At 43.6% G+C, this 18,059-nt stretch overlaps 1 protein-coding gene across 2 annotated transcripts in view; it reads right to left on the reverse strand.

Annotated features, from left to right (window-relative positions):
* CTNNA2 (catenin alpha 2) overlaps window positions 1-18,059 on the reverse strand; it is a 1,018,631-nt gene that overhangs the window by 968,087 nt on the left and 32,485 nt on the right. The gene's annotated exons all lie outside the window — the stretch shown is intronic.

Consider the following 18,059-nt stretch of genomic DNA (forward strand, 5'->3'; position numbering starts at 1 on the left):
TTTCAGTAAACACTGGCGGAGGTCAAAAAAGAGGGGGAGGAGTGGAGAGGGGGGAAAGCGATGTATTGTTTATATTTGGTATTATTTTTAAAAAAAATTAAAGATTATTGTAACAATATATTGCAAATGAATAAATTGTTTGACATCAAAGACATGAACATCAGTTTGAGAGCTGAAAAACATGAACGTCAGATGTTTGAAAGCTGCAAGGAAGGAAGAAAAGCAAATAGATGGGGGAGGGAGAAGTGGAAAAAAGCAACTTTAACTTTAAATGTGTTCTCTAAGCTGCCAACTGGCTTGGCTTGGAGAACTGATTTAAAGAGACAAATACTTTCTCCAAGCTGGCCAACTGAGTGGTAGGGGGCTTCAAGAGCCACACAATGTGTGTGAAAGAGCCACATGTGACTCCCGAGCCATAGTTTGGCGACCCTTGAACTCAATGATCACAAAAACGGATCCACAGTACCTCACTAGACAAACTCATTTCCATGCCCCATATAACAGAATAGATCAGACATACCCAATGTGGTTGCCATTGTGCCTAACAGCTTTCCTGGAACCGACCAATTTTTTTTTCCAGGAAGTGGGTGTGGCCAGGTGAAGCTCCTGCCCAACAGGACTTCTGATTGGCCAGCGCTGAGTTGATAGGCTCTGCAGATTAAAACAATGCCATCACAAAATTGGTTTTATTCTCTCCCACTTCACTTATTGGAGTGTTTCCCCCCCCCCCCCAAATTATTCCTCTTGTCCTATGAGCTTGGACTTATTGTGTGTGCGGTTGGCACCACCTTTCACGGCAGCTATTTTGGGTTGCACCCATCACTCTATGTGTCAGTATTCCAAAGGTGCCCACAGGTTAAAAAACGGTTGGGGACTCCCGGTATAGATCCTGCTATATAACCTTCCTTTTGATACAAGTATGTAACTCATAGTCCAGAGTTTGGTCTTGAGCTGCATATATCCTAGAAACAGACATATGAGCAGCTCATATCTGAGAGTCCTTCAGTCCTGTGTGGACACTTTTGTTGTGCAACTTGCAGATATGGACAAAATCACTTGACATGTGAGGACTATCACTAATCCTTCCTGGCTGTATGATGCTTCAGAGGAAAAGGGCACTGTTGGTTCACAGAAGTGTTAAATGCTTCTCTGGAGAATTCCATCGCATCTTTAAAAATAGCCAAGTTCTGAACACATTTTAGTAAATTGTTACAGCTTTTTGAGATGAAATCATAAGAAAGTTCTCAAGGCTTGAATTGTAGTTAGCCCCTCTGCTAAAGCTGAAATTTGCTACATGTCTACTGAAAGTTACTCTGGTTTTCCCAAGATCAAGCACGAAGGCATAGCAGCGGAATCAGAAGTCTTTTCAACCCCACTGCCCCACTGTGTTGTCAGCAGAGCCAGTTGGGAACATTAAAGGGAATCAAAGATTTCAGGTTTTCACGGCTAGTAAAATCATTAGGGTTTGTAGAATTTTCGGGCTCAAGTGCCGTGTTCTACTGGAGAAAGTTTTTCTTCCAGACGTTTCGTTCTCAGCTACGGAGAACATCCTCAGTGGCGTTGCAGCCGGAGCAGGCGCTCTGACCTTCTTGGCTGCTGTGCATTGAGTGAGGCCAGGGCTGCTGGAGAGCTGCTATTTCTAGGCTGGAGGGGGTGTGGTGAAAGGGCAATAGGTTTGTGGATGTGCCCATTGTTTGGTGGGGCTTCCTGGAAGGGTAGTGATAAGGAAACTGGCTGTTGAATGTGACCATTGTTCTGTGTTAATTGCTGGGAGGGTTGGAAGGCTTGTGAAGAAAAGGCAGATGGTTGTTGACTGTGCTGATCGTTCTGTTGAATGTGCTGGTTGTTCTGTGAATTTCTGCAGTTTATAGTCAGTAGGGTGTTTTGCAGAGCTGGATACCAAGATTGGTGGATGGAAATGCCTTCTTCCTTTCTGTTAAAGTTATGCTGGACAAGCTTCAAGAGCCACACAATATGTGTGAAAGTGCCACATGTGGCTCCTGAGCCACAGTTTGACCACCCCTGCTATAGACTAACTTTCATACATTTTCCAAGCTACCCTTCGTGTTTTTGTGAATTTTATTAATTTTATGGTGTTTCCGAGTGATTATTAATTACTTTTTGTAAGCTGCTTAGCGATTAGAGCAGGTTGAAGAAGATTATAGGTAAATATTTATATCCACTTCATTTGTGATGGCATTCAACTCTTCCTAGGTATTAGATTATTTCATGTTTCCCCTCAGCTAACAGATACTCTGCTTTAGGTATTTTTGTGTTAATGAGAAATAGAAGCTGCACTAATAACTGCGAAGTGACTGGTCCTCTTGCATTCACCTGTTTACGAAGGAGGATAGAATCACAAATATGAGGTAAAGAGATGGAATTTCAGCCAGCATATGACTGAGCCCTTTAACCTTGCTGTCCATTCTGTCAAGGTTCTTAGAGTGGTTTTTCATATAAGTTAACTTTGGTAGATGGATGGAGCGTTAGGTGGTAGGCCTAGTGCGTTTAACAAGATATAGATGTAGAAATGAAGGCTTAGCGGTGACCTTGGATTTCCTTCACATTGTAAATCAGATGGATTATGTTAAAGTACATCCATTCAATAGGAGTCAAATAAGTGCCCCTTCGTGCTGTTAGTTTCATTTTACGAAGGGGACTGTAGCCTGAGAAAGGTAACATACTTAAAATGTTTGCCGTAAAGGTATTACAAACAGCAAACATTTTTGCTTTTTAAATAAACAATGTCTTAACTTGGCTCATAACTTGAGTTTCACCAGCGAATATAGTATATTTTGCTAATCAACATTTCCCCCCCAGTATCCCTCCTCCCCACTCAGTACCCAGATGAATTGGATTAATTGCCATTGACATTTTGCTGACCTAATCAGCTAATTTCATTCTGCTACACAGAATTATTAATTGAGAAGTTTTCCATGTGGTTTATATGGAGAGCCAGTTTGGTGTAGTGGTTAAGTGTACGGACTCTTATCTGAGAGAACTGGGTTTGATTCCCCACTCCTCCACTTGCACCTGCTGAAATGGCCTTGGGTCAGCCATAGCTCTGGCAGAGGTTGCCCTTGAAAGGGCAGCTGTTGTGAGAGCCCTCTCCAGCCCCACCCACCTCACAGGGTGTCTGTTGTGGGGGAGGAAGGTAAAGGAGATTGTGAGCCATTCTGAGACTCTTCCGAGTGGGGGGCGGGATATAAATCCAATATCATCATCTTCTTCTACTACTGTAGTTCAACTACCGTTAAAACTACTGGGCTAGTGAAATGGTTAATATTCCCTTTAATTAGGGTTTGTAGAATCTTTCGGGCTCAAGTTCTACTGGAGAAAGTTTTTCTTCCAGACGTTTTGTTCTCGGCTACGGAGAACATCCTCAGTGGCGTTGCAGTTGGAGCAGGCACTCTGACCTTCTTGGCTGCTGTGCATTGAGGCCAGGGCTGCTGGAGAGCTGCTATTTCTAGGCTGGAGGGGGTGTGGTGAAAGGGCAATAGGTTTATGGATGTGCCCATTGTTTGGTGGGGCTTCCTGGAAGGGTAGTGATAAGGAAACTGGCTGTTGAATGTGACCATTGTTCTGTGTTAATTGCTAGGAGGGTTGGAAGGGTTGTGAAGAAAAGGCAGATGGTTGTTGACTGTGCTGATTGTTCTGTTGAATGTGCTGGTTGTTCTATGAATTTCTGCAGTTTATAGTCAGTAGGGTATTTTGCAGAGCTGGATACCAAGACTGGTGGAAGGAAATGCCTTCTTCCTTTCTGTTAAAGTTGTGCTGTCCAGCTGGTGGCTTGGAGAATGCATTTAAAGTTGTTTTCTTTCCATCTCTCCCTCCCTCCTCCCTCCCCATCTACTTCCTTCCTTCTTTCAGTCTCAAGCATCTGATGTTCATGTTCAGAGGCTAGATGGCCATCTGACAGCAATAAGGATCCTGTGAATTTAAGGGAAGTTTCCTGTATTGTGCGGAGGGTTGATGACCCTGGAGGTCCCTTCCAACTCTATGATTCTTGCTGCTCTCAAACATCTGATGTTTATTTCATGTGGCTCTTGCATTAAGCAAGTTTGGTTACCCCTGCTCTATAGTATTAGCCCATTCACTACAAGAGGGGTATCCTTTGTTTAGGGGAAGAGGGAACTATTGATTCCCAAGCATATTGTACATTACAGCCAAACTCTGGGAAGTGACCTTCATTAAAGAGGAAAAAAATACTCAAGGAATATGCAAACTTCATGTTCCCTGTCCCAAATAGTACAACCAGGTGGTTCAAACCTTCGTATTAACTTTATTATTATTAACAGAGAGGAAAATAAAAAGAAAAGAAATAAAAATCAAGAATAATGGACGCAAAAGCTATAGCCAAAAAAAAAAAGGACTCTTCACCTCCTTTAGCAACCTTCTGAACAGAACCAGTCTTAGCAATTCCTGTAAGCCCTAATTTTCCAGGTCAAACCAGATGTGATGAGGCAGATCCATGATCAGGGTACTCTCTCATTTACCAAGTACAAATTTAACATGTTTCTATGCCACTCCTTTAGACTACTGCCCAAGGTGGTGGTTTATAATTAAAACAGTGCTTAGTTCTTGTGGGCCCTTCTTACACACCAAGGGAAATGCTGATTGACATTTTGGGGTCAGTCAGAAATTTTTCTCCAAGCCAAATTGGCAAGGGATCCTGGAGGTTTTTGTCATCTTCTGGCCATGGAGCAAGGGTCACTGGGGATGTACGTGGAGGGAGGGGGGCGGTAGTTGTGAATTTCCTGCATTGTGCAGAGGGTTGGACTAGATGGCCCTGGAAGTCCCTTCCAACTCTATGATTCTATATGAAAAAGGCACTGGGCACAACATTATTCATAAAACAAAATGACAATTATGAAAGCTGATACCCTACTTAGAAGCCTGGGTAAAAAATACATTTTGGCCTGGTACCTAAAACAAAGTAGGTGCCAGGCAAACCTCAAGACAGATTGCATTATGGAGGCTGGGAGCCATCAAAGAAAATGCACTGTCTCTAGTCACCAAGTACCTCACTGCTGGGTGGGTGCGGGGTGGCACAGAGATCAAGGCTTGGAAGAAGGATCTTGACTGGCAGGCTGGATAGTCATACAGTTATCTTAGCTCAAAACCACTTAGGGCATTAAAGCTAAGAACCAGCACTCTAAATCACATCCCCCCACCCCCAAAATTAAGATTTGTGATTTATACCCTGCCCTTGAGAAGAATCTTGAGAGTCCCTTGGACTGCAAGAAGATCAAATCAGTCAGTCCTAAGGGAAATCAACCCAGACTGTTCCCTGGAAGGTCAGATGCTGAAGCTCAAATACCTTGGCCACCAAATGAAGCTGCCTTATACTGACTCAGACCTTCGGTCCATCAAAGTCAATATTGTCTACTCAGACTGGCAGTGGCTCTCCAGGGACTCAAGCTGAGGTTTTTCATGCCAACATTTTAGTTGGAGATGCCAGGGACTGAACCTGGGACCTTCTGCTTACCAAGCAGACGCTCTACCACTGAGCCACCGGCCCTCCCAGAAGGGAGCACTTCACTGGAGAAGACCCTGATGCTGGGAAAGACAGAAGGCAAAAGAAGAAGGGGACGGCAAAAGATGAGATGGCTGGACAGCATTACTGATGTAACAAACATGAATTTGAGCAGACTTCGGAGGATGGTGGAAGACAGGAGGGCCTGGCGTGACTTTGTCCATGGGGTCGCAAAGAGTCGGACTCGACTGTGCGACTGAACAACAACAAAATCCTTCAAAGCGGGCTCAGGGTGGCTTACAACATTAAAACATTACAATAACGATAAATAAGGCATTGAATAAACATATCAAAACATATCAATAAATAAGGCATCAATTAAACATATCAAAATTAAATTATCTCATAACTATAATACATACAAATTAAATCAAAAGACCATAACTCAGACGATTGGCACAGCCTAAGACCACAGTTCAAACAGTTGGAACAGCTTCAGCTCAATTGGTAAAGTGTTTGACACAGTATCTCCAACCACATTGGCACAGCCTAAGTTAAGCACCTATATGGTAAGGTGCTAGGGGAAGCAAGGTTTTCAGAGGGCGCCCGTTAGATCAACTAAAACCCTGGCAGAAGAGCTCCATCTCACAGGCCCTGCGAAACTTAGATAAATCCCGCAGGGCCCAGATCTCCCGACAGGAGCTCGTTGCTATGTCTAGACAAACTGCTGAAAGCAGCTTACAAAGGAAAGCATACAACAAGTCATTAAAAATTAATAAATCATTAAAACTCCAGCACTAAAACTCAGCAAGAGCATAAAAACGGCACAAAATGTGAAACATGAACTTAAAAACTTAGCACCAAACTAAATTGTGGTTTTAAACTATGGTTTTAAATTGTTAGTTTAATTGCTGATTTTCATGTAAGCGTATATTCAATTGAGGATTATTGTATTATAATGCTGTATTGTATGCATTTCTTGTATTGTAATGTTGCATTGTATACTATTGTAATGTTGTATTTTATGCTATGTGAGCCGCCCTGCGCCTGCTTCAGCGGGGAGGGCGGGATATAAATTAAAAATTATTATTATTATTAAATTATTAAAAACAAGTCTCATGAATAATTCTCTGGCTAGAAGCAGACCCCAAGAAGAATTTTCAAAGCTCAAGCCTGCAATCAGAAGCCTGGATCAAAAAAGAAATGTTTGGACCAAGCACTTGAAAAAGAGCAGGGCAGGCACCAAGAGATCCTGAAGGGTGCTGTCATTGAAAAAGGTCCATTTCTGGTTACCAGTCACCTCATCGCTGAAGGTGGCAGCACACAAAGTACAGAGTGTGAGTATTTACTGGCAGAGGACTGGAAAGTACAGGAGGGCGGCCCAAGGTAGGGTTGCCAGGGCCGATTCAGGTAATGTCTTGGGACTTTGGAGGTGGAGCCAGGAGAAATTGGGAGTGGAGCCAGGAGCAAGGCTGTGACAAGCATGATGGAACTTCAAATGGAATTCTGGCCATCACATTTAAAAGGACCGTGCACCTTTTAAGTGCCTCCCCTTCATTTGGAAATAATGGATAGGGGCCCCTTCTTTTGGAGCTCATGGCTCCTGGTCCAATCTATTTGAAACTTGGAGGCTGTTTTGAGGAGAAGTACTAGCTGCTATGATGAAAATATGGTGCCTCTATCTTAAAAAAAACAGGACCCCCCCCCCCAAGTACCAGATACCCATGCATCAATTCTCCATTATACCTTATGGGGACCAGTCTCCATAGGGCATAACGGAGCGCTCAGCAGACATTTCCCCCCCCCCCCTCGCTTTCTGATAATTCTCAAGTGGGAGGAGGGCCTCCAGACCAGGAAATCCCCTGCCCCCAACTGGGGATTAAGCAACCAAAGTGAAACACAGATAAATGTGGCAGAGATACAAAGCAACTCTTTGGTGTATAAATTAGTCTCAATTGTGCTTCTGAAAGCTAACACAAATGAGAACATAAGAGAAGCCATGTTGGATCAGGCCAACATCCTATCTAGTCCAACACTCTGTGTCACACAGTGGCAAAAAAAAAAAAACACAAGTGCCATCAAGAGGTCCATCAGTGGGACCAGGACACTAAAAACCCTCCCACTGTTGCCCCTCCCAAGCACCAAGAATACAGAGCGTCACTGCCCCAGACAGAGTTCCAAGATAAGCTGTGGCTAATAGCCACTGATGGGCCTCTGCTCCATATGCTTATCCAATCCCGTCTTGAAGCTGCCTATGTTTGCAGCTGCCACCACCTCCTGTGGCAGTGAATTCCACGTGTTAATCACCCTTTGGGTGAAGTACTTCCTTTTATCAGTTCTAACCCGACTGCAGAAATTTCATTGAATGCCCATGAGTTCTTGTATTGTGAGAAAGGGAGAAAAGTACTTCTTTCTCTACCTTCTCTATCCCATGCATAACCTTGTAAAACTCTATCATGTCACCCCGCAGTCGATCTTCCTCCAAATTAAAGAGCCCCAAATGTTTTAACCTTTCTTCATAGGGAAAGTGTTCCAACCTTTGAATTATTCTAGTTGCCCTTTTCTGCACCTTTTCCAATGCTATGATATCTTTTTTGAAGTGCAGTGACCAGAATTGTACACAGTATTCCAAATGAGGCTGCATCATCAATTTATAGAAGGACATTATGATACTGGCTGATTTGTTTTCAATTCCCTTCCTAATAATTCCCAGCATGGTGTTGGCCTTTTTTATTGCAATTGCACACAGTCTCGACATTTTCAGCGAGTTATCTACTACGAACACAAATAAGGTTACTCTAACACAAAAATATAACTGGCCTTATCAAAATATATTTATAGCAGATGAAACATCAGCAGACGAAACATTCGATGAAACGTCTAATGACATTTTTTAGAAGTCCACAGAGGCAATTTCCTTTTTCTTAAGTCAATTTCATAAAAGGTGAAGGTTCAGTCTCCTGCAAAGCAAATAGAATGAAGGACCACCTTAAGAACGCCAGGTGGAAGCTATGGATTTTAGTGAGAAGTATCTTGTAATGAATGGAGCTTAGAGAAAGCCTGGAAGGTGAAAACAGGTTCTGAATTTCCAGATACCTCGTTTAGCTCTTATGCAGTAAAAATAGAAATTTCCTACACGTCTAAGATTCTATATTGACCAGCCAACGTTTGCCATCAGGTCAGGCTGAGAACGCCAGATGGACAGAAGGAAGGAGCACGGGGAGGGGGGGGGATTGCCAGCTCCACCACACACCCTCCATCTTCATGGAGGCCCCAGTGATGGACCTCCAGATGGAACTGTAAAAAACTGAAGCTATGGCTCTTAGTGAGAAGTGTCTTGTCATGAATGGAGCTTAGAGAAAGCCTGGAAGGTGAAAATGGGTTCTGAATTTCCGGATACCTCGTTTAGCTCTCATGCAGTAAAAATAGAAATTTCCTGCACGTCTAAGATTCTATATTGACCAGCCGATGTTCACCCATTCCCCCTGGCGTTCTTAAGGTGGTCCTTCGTTCTAGTTGCTTCAGAGGAGACTGAACCTGCACCTTCTATGAAATTGACAAAAGGAAATTGCCTCTGTGGACTTTTTAAAATAATAGTTACATCAATAGGCGTTTGGCTTTTCTCCTCCTGATGTTCTGTTTGCTATAAATATATTTTGATAAGGCCAGTTATTTTTTTGCGTGAGAGTAACTTTATTTGCGTTAGTTTTCCGAAGCACAATAGAGACTAATTTATACACGGAAGTGTTGCTTTGTATCTCTGTCACCCAACTGGGGATTGGCAACCCTTGGGATTGCCAGTTCAGGGCTGGGAAACTCCTGGAGATATGTAGGTGAACAGCCTGAGGAGCAGGCCTCAGATTCAGTGGGAGCTCACAGGAACACAGCTCCTGAACCTTTCTGAGAGTTCCACCTCCTCCTTCCCACCTTGGGACGGTGGCTCAGTGGTAGAGCATCTGCTTGGGAAGCAGAAGGTCCCAGGTTTAATCCCTGGCATCTCCAAAAAAGGGTCCAGGCAAATAGGTGTGAAAAACCTCAGCTTGAGACCCTGGAGAGCCGCTGCCAGTCTGAGAAGACGATACTGACTTTGATGGACCAAAGGTCTGATTCAGTATAAGGCAGCTTCATATGTTCATATGTCCACTGAATACTAGGTGCAGCTGCATAACAATCCCTGGATGAGCTCCACCACCTATTTTTCTACAAAACGACCCCTGCTGAGGAGGGGTTGGACCTCAGCAGGGCTCAGTGCCATAAAGCTCACTCTCCAAAGAGCCCATTTTCTATAGGGGAACTAACCTCTGAAGTTCAGAGATAAATTATAATTCCAGGAGATCTCAAGCTCCCTCCTGGAGCTTGGCAATCATAGTGAGAGAGCCCTTCAAATACAGTGACCTCAAGCCATTTAAGGCCTTGAAAGTAATAACCGGCTGTCTAAATTGTGCCTGGAAACAGATGGGCAACCAATATAAATATTTCAACACGGGGGTGACATCATTCTCATATACAGCCCCTGACAGTAACCTGCTTGCCACGTTCTGGAAACGTTGGCCGTTCTGAACGGCTTTCACAGGCAGCTCAAGCAGAGTACATTAAAGTGATCTAACCTGGATGTGATAATAGCGTGGATCAATGTGACCAAATCAAAGCTTTCAAGGAGTAGATACTGCGCCAGCCAAAGCTAATACAAGGAATGTTACGAAAGACACCCAAACCTTCCAACTCTAGGCCAGAATCCAGCAGCAACCCAAAACTACAAACCTGCTCTTTCAGGGGGAGTGCACCTCCCTCCAGCAGAGGCCCACCCCTCTGTTGTCACTGAACAACCTTGTCACTGAATAACAACACCTCAGTCTGGTCTGAATTGAGCTTCCATACCACTGTTTCTTTAGGCATCTGTTCAGGATTTCCAAAATGCCATGTAACCCAAGTTGTTAAGGGGTGGCCAAACTGCAGCTCGGAGCCACATGTGGCTCTTTCACACATACTGTGTGGCTCTCAAAGCCCCGACTGCCCCATCAGCTGGCTTGGAGAAGGCATTTTTCTCTTTCAATCACCTCTCCAAGCCAAGCCAGCTGGTGGCTTGGAGAATGTGTTTAAAGTTGCTTTCTTTCTACCTCACCCTCCTTTCTCCCATTTTCCTTCCTTCCTTCATCTATTTTCTTTCTTTCTTTCCTTCCTTCCCGTCTTGCAGCTCTCAAACATCTGACATTTATGTCCTGTGCCTCTCAAACATCTGGCGTTTATTCTATGTGGCTCTTACGTTAAGCACATTTGGCCACCCCTGGTCTAAATACTGGGGGCACTTCACTCCAGATCGCAAGGATCTCTCCCATTGGCTGCCTGTAGATAATAAACAGCCACGGAGACAAGATGCATGCCCAAAGATGGAAGAAGCAAGGCGGAGGTCTTCAAATCTCTCTTCTTGTCCCTTTTCCCTGATGACAATTGCCTGTCCCTTGCACCCCAGTGCTATACTTATCTATGCACATTCAGAATGAAAACTAGCATACTATGAACTGGATCCACTGTACTTGAAGGCAGAGGTGCACGTGCTGAATCTATATATCAGGAGTCTCCAACATGGTGCCCATGGGCACCATGGTGCCTACTGATACTTTTCCTTGTGCCCACCAAAAGTTTTTAGGAAGTAGGCAGGGCCAGGTGGGGCCTTTGCCCTGCAAGGCTTCTGATTGACCAGTGGAGATTTGATTGGCTATGCAGACTTCCAAAAGCATTACTTTGGCAGCAACTGCCACCACAGCACAGGAATCCTCACTGTGTGACTGAAGGTAAACTGGGGCCAGAGTTCCCTGTAAGCTGAGTTAGTATCAGCTAGCTCACAGTTTTTTTAACCTCCGGCTCACATGTTTTTTGTCTTAGCTGAGGAAAAATGGCCCCAGAGGAAACTAATTTAGCTCACAACTTTAATGCCAGTAGCTCACAAAGTAGAATTTTTGCTCACAAGACTCCACAGCTTAGAGGGAGTATTGGCTGGGGCTGCTATTTAGTGGCTAGGTCCACCTCCTGAGGCAGCCATTTTATGGTAGCCATTTTGTGGCTGGGCTCACCACTTTGTGTCAGAATTCCAAAAGAGCCTGTGTGCAGACTCAAAAAGGGTGAGGATTCCTACTGTATATCCTTCCTCTCTGTTATTGAAATCTGGTCTTAAATTCCCATCTTCTTTATTTTTTTTTATCATTTTCTGTAATGAAATACATGCACACTGCTGCAGAGGTGCCTGGTCACTTAAGCAAGGTTTTTCCAAATAAGCAGGAGCTCAAAAAATCCAAGAGAAACACTAAAAATGCATTGATTTTATTTCATGCTTGGTCATCGGCCTGGGGAAATAGCTGAAGGGGATATGCTAAGGGAAGTGTGTTGACTAGAGCAAGTCCTAATATTGCTCAAGACTTGCTATTCCCCTAAAATATTCGTCCTTCATGTTCAATGGCGCCAGCAGTGTTGCAGCTGTATGTCTACATGGAAATGGAACAAACTAAGGTTATGTGCTTCAAAAGACAAGTGAAGTAATTCTATTATTCGCTGCATTTACTTCCAACTTTCTTCTTGGATAAGGTAACTTCATTCAAAGTAAATTTGTTAACCAAAAAAATAGCTGAACTGGTAATGCAGCAGCGACATACATTTTTGAATGATTACATGCATACAAATTAATTTTTAGTATCCAGCAATCAGAGTTGACAAACAGCACCCTCACCCCCACAATCACTTTGATATTCCATGCCAGTCGATTTCCATTGAAATGTATCATGGACAAGAAAAGCAATTTTACAGACAGAGACTTTTCATGTTGCCTAAAATTCGAGCTGTAGAAATACTCCGCAGTGCAGAACCTACAATAAAAAGGTACTTAAAGTGTTTACCGTGCTAATGTGGGGTGACAAAATAAGACAGTAGCATTCGTTTTATTTTCCCTGTAAGTATGGTTGCATTTGGCTTTTATATCTACCCAGTATATTATCGTACTCAACTCAAGACAGTTTAATTTTTGCATGCCTTTCAACCAAAACTGATCATTATCTAGAATACAAGCATCTTTGAGTCAATCTGTCCAATTGTAGTGGGCATAACTTATCAGAAAATACCACTTGGAGTTTCTAAATTGGCCACCCTCTTCTGAAGACTGTGGGAGTTGCAGTGCCAAAAAATGAAGAGAATTGGAATCCTGGCCCAGATTGTCTCTTACTGTGTGAACCTGAAACAGACACATACTCCCAACATAACCTAAATGGGGCTGTTGTTGCGAAGACAAAATAGAAGCCAGGCTTAAGCTTCTTTGGATCCACATTGGAGACAAAAATGGGGTATAAATCAATTAAATCCACATTGGAGACAAAAGTGGGGTATAAAGCAATTAAATCCACATTGGAGACAAAAGTGGGGTATAAATCAATTAAATCCACATTGGAGACAAAAGTGGGGTATAAATCAATTAAATCCACATTGGAGACAAAAGCGGGGTATAAATCAATTAAATTTTTAACAATAAAAGGATATGCCTGTCTGTCTCTTGATTTGAAAACCCTTGAACACATGAAGCTGCCTTATACTGAACCCTTGGTCCATCAAAGTCAGCATTGTCTACTCAGATCAGCCCTGGGAAGTTTATGCTACCACAAATAACTATATTGCTCTTTCATTTCCTTAAGCAACTGTTATTTCTTAATATTGGTAATTTGATTACTTATTCATTATTATGATTTCTTAGTAGACATGTGTAGTTGTAAAATGTCTGCATTGTTAGCTGAATTAATATATTGTTAAGCTGAACTGTTATTACATTCCATGCCAAAAACGTATAACATTTGAACTAATTAACATTAAAATAATGCATGTGGTTAAATGCAGACATTCTAACTTATTTCTTTTATGCAAGAGGGATGGGGTTTTTTGTCAAATATAATGTACTGAATGAAAATACTAATGGCAGAGGGGAGGAGACCAAATGCCACTTTTGAGGTTAGCCCACACAATATGAGACCCAGTGTAGCGGACAGAGTCACAGACTAGCACCCTGGGCAGCCCAGGACTGAATCCACACTTCTACCATGGAAGCTCGCTAGGTGAACTCCAGCCCAACACAAACTCTCAGCCTGGCCTATCTCACAGAGCTGTTGTTTTGAGAGAATGAAGAAGGGGGTGTTCTAAAAGCTGCTTTGAGATCCAACTAAATAAATGCAAAACAAAACAAAACAAAAACAGATCCTATAAAATATTGTGAGGGCAATGAGCTGCAGGGTTAGTAAGCAGAGCAAGCGAGGTCAGGCTCCTAGGCTCACTTGTAAGAGAAACATCCAAATCACAACACTGAAATGCACGTTCTCTCCTCAACCAAAATTCCTTCCCAGCAGGAAAGAGAGGAATGTCTACTCCACACTCCATGATACCCTATTGAGATCGATCCCCAAAGAGTATAACAGAGAATCAATCCATGGGTATGGGGGGGGGGCCCTGTTTTTTGAGGCAGAGGCACCAAATTTTCAGCACAGCATCTGGTTCCTCTCATCAAAAAACCTCCAAGTTTCAAAAAGATTGGACCAGGGGGTCCAATTCTACAAGCCCCAAAAGAAGGTGCCCCTACCCTCCATTATTTCCAATGGGGGGAAGGCATTTAAAAAGCCTGCAATCCCTTTAAAATGCGATGGCCAGAACTCCCTTTGGAGTTCAATTGTGCTTGTTACAACCTTGCTCCTGGCTCCACCCCCAAAGTCTCCAGATATTTCTTGAGTTATACCTGGCAACTCTATACAAAATGCTGCTGCACTTTGGACAAAAATGGTGCTAGTATTGTATTAAAGACAACTAGTATAATGTGCCTCACAAATTACTATATGCAATAACTAGGGGTGACAACTCTGGGTAAGGATCTGGGGTAGGGTCTACAGAGGGCAGGGCTTGAGGAGCGACCTTGGTGAGTTACACCACCACTGCTTCGAAAGCAGCAATTTCCTCCAGGGGAACTAGGTTCCCCCACACACACCAGCAGGGTAAGGCTGCCAGTTCCAGGTAGGGAGATTTGGAGATGGAGCCTGGGGAGGACATGGACCTCAGTCCATGTTCTCCAGGGGAACTGATCTCTGTAGTCTGGAGATGAGCTACAGTTCCAGGGGATTTCCAGGTCCCACCTGGAGGCTGGCATCCTAAGAGGAACTGATTTCCATAGTCTGGCTATTAGCTGCACTTCCAGCAGATCTTCTGGTCCCACCTGGAGGTTGGCAATCCTAGCAATAAACAAGGTCCCATTCATACCCCTGCAGACCATTCTCAACTTCTGCTCGACGCATGCAGCTATCTACCATAAACAATTACAACTAGGGGTGGAATTCTAGCAGGAGCTCCTTTGCATATTAGGCCACACCCTCTGCCGTAGCCAATCCTCCAAGAGTTTACAAGACTCTTTTTTGTAAGCTCTTGGAGGATTGGCTACCTCAGAGGTACATGGCCTAATATGCAAAGGAGCGCCTGCTAGAATTCCACCCGTTTACAAGTGATGATACTGTGCGTACTAGCTTTAAGTAAAGTACGAATATATTCAGATCTGAGTATCCAGTGGCTCCTTTCAGCTTTAAAATATGCTCCCAATAATAAAAGCAGGAGACAGCAGTAGCCATAGGTGGAGAAAAAAATTGTTAGAACGTAGATAGACTTAATAAAAACCATTACGGTGGTGAAGATTTTGATTATCTGCCCAAGGGTGGCCATGAAACATAGGCAATATAAATGCCGTACCACTGCTTCAATAGATCAGATTTCTATTGGGAGTTCACACTAACCACTCTGCTACATGCAGGAATCTGAAAACCCCAAACCAAATCAAGAATTTATATCAGCAAGATTGATATACCATTTGAAAGGGCTCTTGGTCAGACTCAGAAAGGCAAGTACAAAGCAAAGGTGCAAGATTTTTCCCCCCCCTCTGAAACTTAAATTCACAGCTCCTTTGCACACAATGATTTTATTTGAAAGCTGAGTGTAACACATTGTAACAGAGATGGTTCATACTCTAAAGTCAAGGCATTTTGCTAACCAATTTCATCTCTAATTGAAGCTAATACAGAAGCATACATGGGAGGCACATCCAAAGGTCAACAACACTCGGTCATCCCTTCCTGCCCTTCCTCTCACGATCTGTCTAAATTCACAGAATCAGCAATGCTGTCAAGTAGCCATCTAGCCTCTGCTTAACCCCCCCCCCCACCATAGAGGAGATGCCACCACCTCCCAAGGAAGCCTGTTCCACTGAGGAACCACTCTAATTGTGAGGAAGTTCTTCCTAATTTTCAGCCGAAAACTCCTTTGCTTTAATTTCATTCCACTGGTTCTGGTTCTGGTGTGATCTTCTCGGGCAACAGAAAACTACTCTGCTCCATCCTCTATATGACAGTCCTTCAAATGCTTGAAGGCAGCTATCACATCATCTTTCAGTCATCTCCTCCTCAGGCTAAACATACCCAGATCCTTCAACCTTTCCCCATAGGACTTGGTCTCCAGACCCCTCACCATCTTCATCTTGCTAACATACTTAACACAGTACTGGAATGGCCTTGGGTCAGTCATAGCTTTCGTAGGAGTTGTCCTTGAAAGGGCAGCTGCTGTAAGAGCTCTGTCAGCCCCACCTACCTCACAGGGTGTCTGTTGTGGGGTGGGTGGGGGAGGTAAAGGAGATTGTGACCACTCTGAGACTCTGAGATTCAGAGTATAGAGCGGGATATAAATCCAATATCATCATCTGTGTGTGTGTTTCTATGTATTTTACTGCATTAATTATCAATGTATTTTAAGCTGATTCATTGTTAGAGTTTTATGTTGTAAGCCGCCCTGAGCCCACTTCGGTGGGGTAGGGCGGGATATAAATCGAATGAAATAAATAAATAAATAATCATCTTCTTCTAAATGAGGTCTAACTAGATCAGAGTAAAGTGATACTATCACTTCACCATGATCTGAACACTGTACTTCCGTTGATGCTGCCCAAATATTTAGTCCCATATTGCATCCCATATTGCAATCAAGCCCTTGAAGCAGAGGTTCTTCCACAATATGGTTTGAGAGGAGCTCTGGATAGATGTTTGTTCTTTTTAAAGAAATGTTTTAAACCTCTTTTCAAAACAAATTTGCTGAAGGCAGCTTGCAAGGTATAGCAACAGAAAACAAATACAGTAATACCAAAACAGCAAGATCCAGCTTTTTAAAACCATCAAATAGCAACAGGACGTCGGAAACATCAATAGCAATCAAGGCACCAGAAACATAGGAAGAATTTGGCTTGGTGCCAAAGTTCTGAGGGTTTACTACCAGGCGAAGGGGTTGCGGATTCAGCAGGTAAAGCTCCACATCTCACAAAGGACCTATGTTTGAGGCTACCCAACTCACGTCAAGTGGAAGGAGAACTACTGAGCACAGCCTTTGAAGGGGCCCATATTTTGTACTCCTTAATTGGTATTTATTATTTCCTCTTTTTTAGCTAGAGAAAGCACAGTTTTGGAGACTAAATTTATTGTGATCCCATGAAAATGTATATATTTACCTGTGTCAAACCATGCAGAGAATGCTGCAGATGTGCAGAAACACACTTCTGCCAAATTCGCCACACTAAAACAATAAGTCTGAACGGGGGCAACCAACCCACTGGGGTGGACTTCGACAACTGCCTAAAGTGCCAGAAACCTTCAATCTTGCCTCCCTCGGCCTGGGGATTTTTAATAGATTTTGTGATCCAGATCTGAGCACCCTCTGGGGAATATATGGGGAGAGACGGTCCCTAAGGTAGACAGGTCCTCGGCCATATAGGGCTTTAAAGGTAATAACCAGCACCTTGTAGCGAATCTGGAATACTATTGGCAGTCAGTGCAGTCTCCGCAGCCCTGGCTGTATATGGTCCCGAATAGAGAGACCCAATAGCAGCCTGGCTGCCGCATTCTGCACCAGCTGCAGCTTCCGGATTCGGGACATGGGCAGCCCCATGTAGAGGGCATTACAGTAGTCTAGTCTCGAGGTGACCGTTGCATGAATCACTGTTGCTAAGTCACTGTGCTCTAGGAAGGGAGCCAGCTGTCGTGCCTGCCTAAGATGGAAAAAGGCGGATCTCGCAGTAGCTGCTATCTGGGCCTCCATAGCTAATGTGGGCTCCAGCGTCACCCCCAAGCTCTTGACTTGTGTTACATGCGGAACAGAACCACTCCCCTCCTCCCCAAGGAGTTTAGTCTAGTAAGCCATGGGAGTTCCCAGTCTGGAATGGGGAAGGAAGGAGAAATAGGCAGTGGACAGGAAGGATTTGTTGGTAGCCAAAAGCAAGAGAATAACCGAGCATTTAGTGGCCAGGGGCAGGGTCCCCAGGCGTCTAAAGGGGAGGAAGATAACTGGAAACAGCAGCTGTTTTAGCAAAATACACAGCATGGAAGACCAGAAGGAACAGAAGAGAGTATAAGCAGACAAAGACAAACAAAAGGCATTTGCACAGAGCATGCAGAAATCAGGAAGCGGTGATGAGGGTACAGATCTGCAAATATAAGAAGAAGATATTGGATTTATATCCCGCCCTCCACTCCAAAGAGTCTCA

This window comes from Heteronotia binoei, chromosome 9 (assembly GCF_032191835.1).
Source record: "Heteronotia binoei isolate CCM8104 ecotype False Entrance Well chromosome 9, APGP_CSIRO_Hbin_v1, whole genome shotgun sequence".
NCBI classification, from domain to species: Eukaryota; Metazoa; Chordata; class Lepidosauria; order Squamata; family Gekkonidae; genus Heteronotia; species Heteronotia binoei.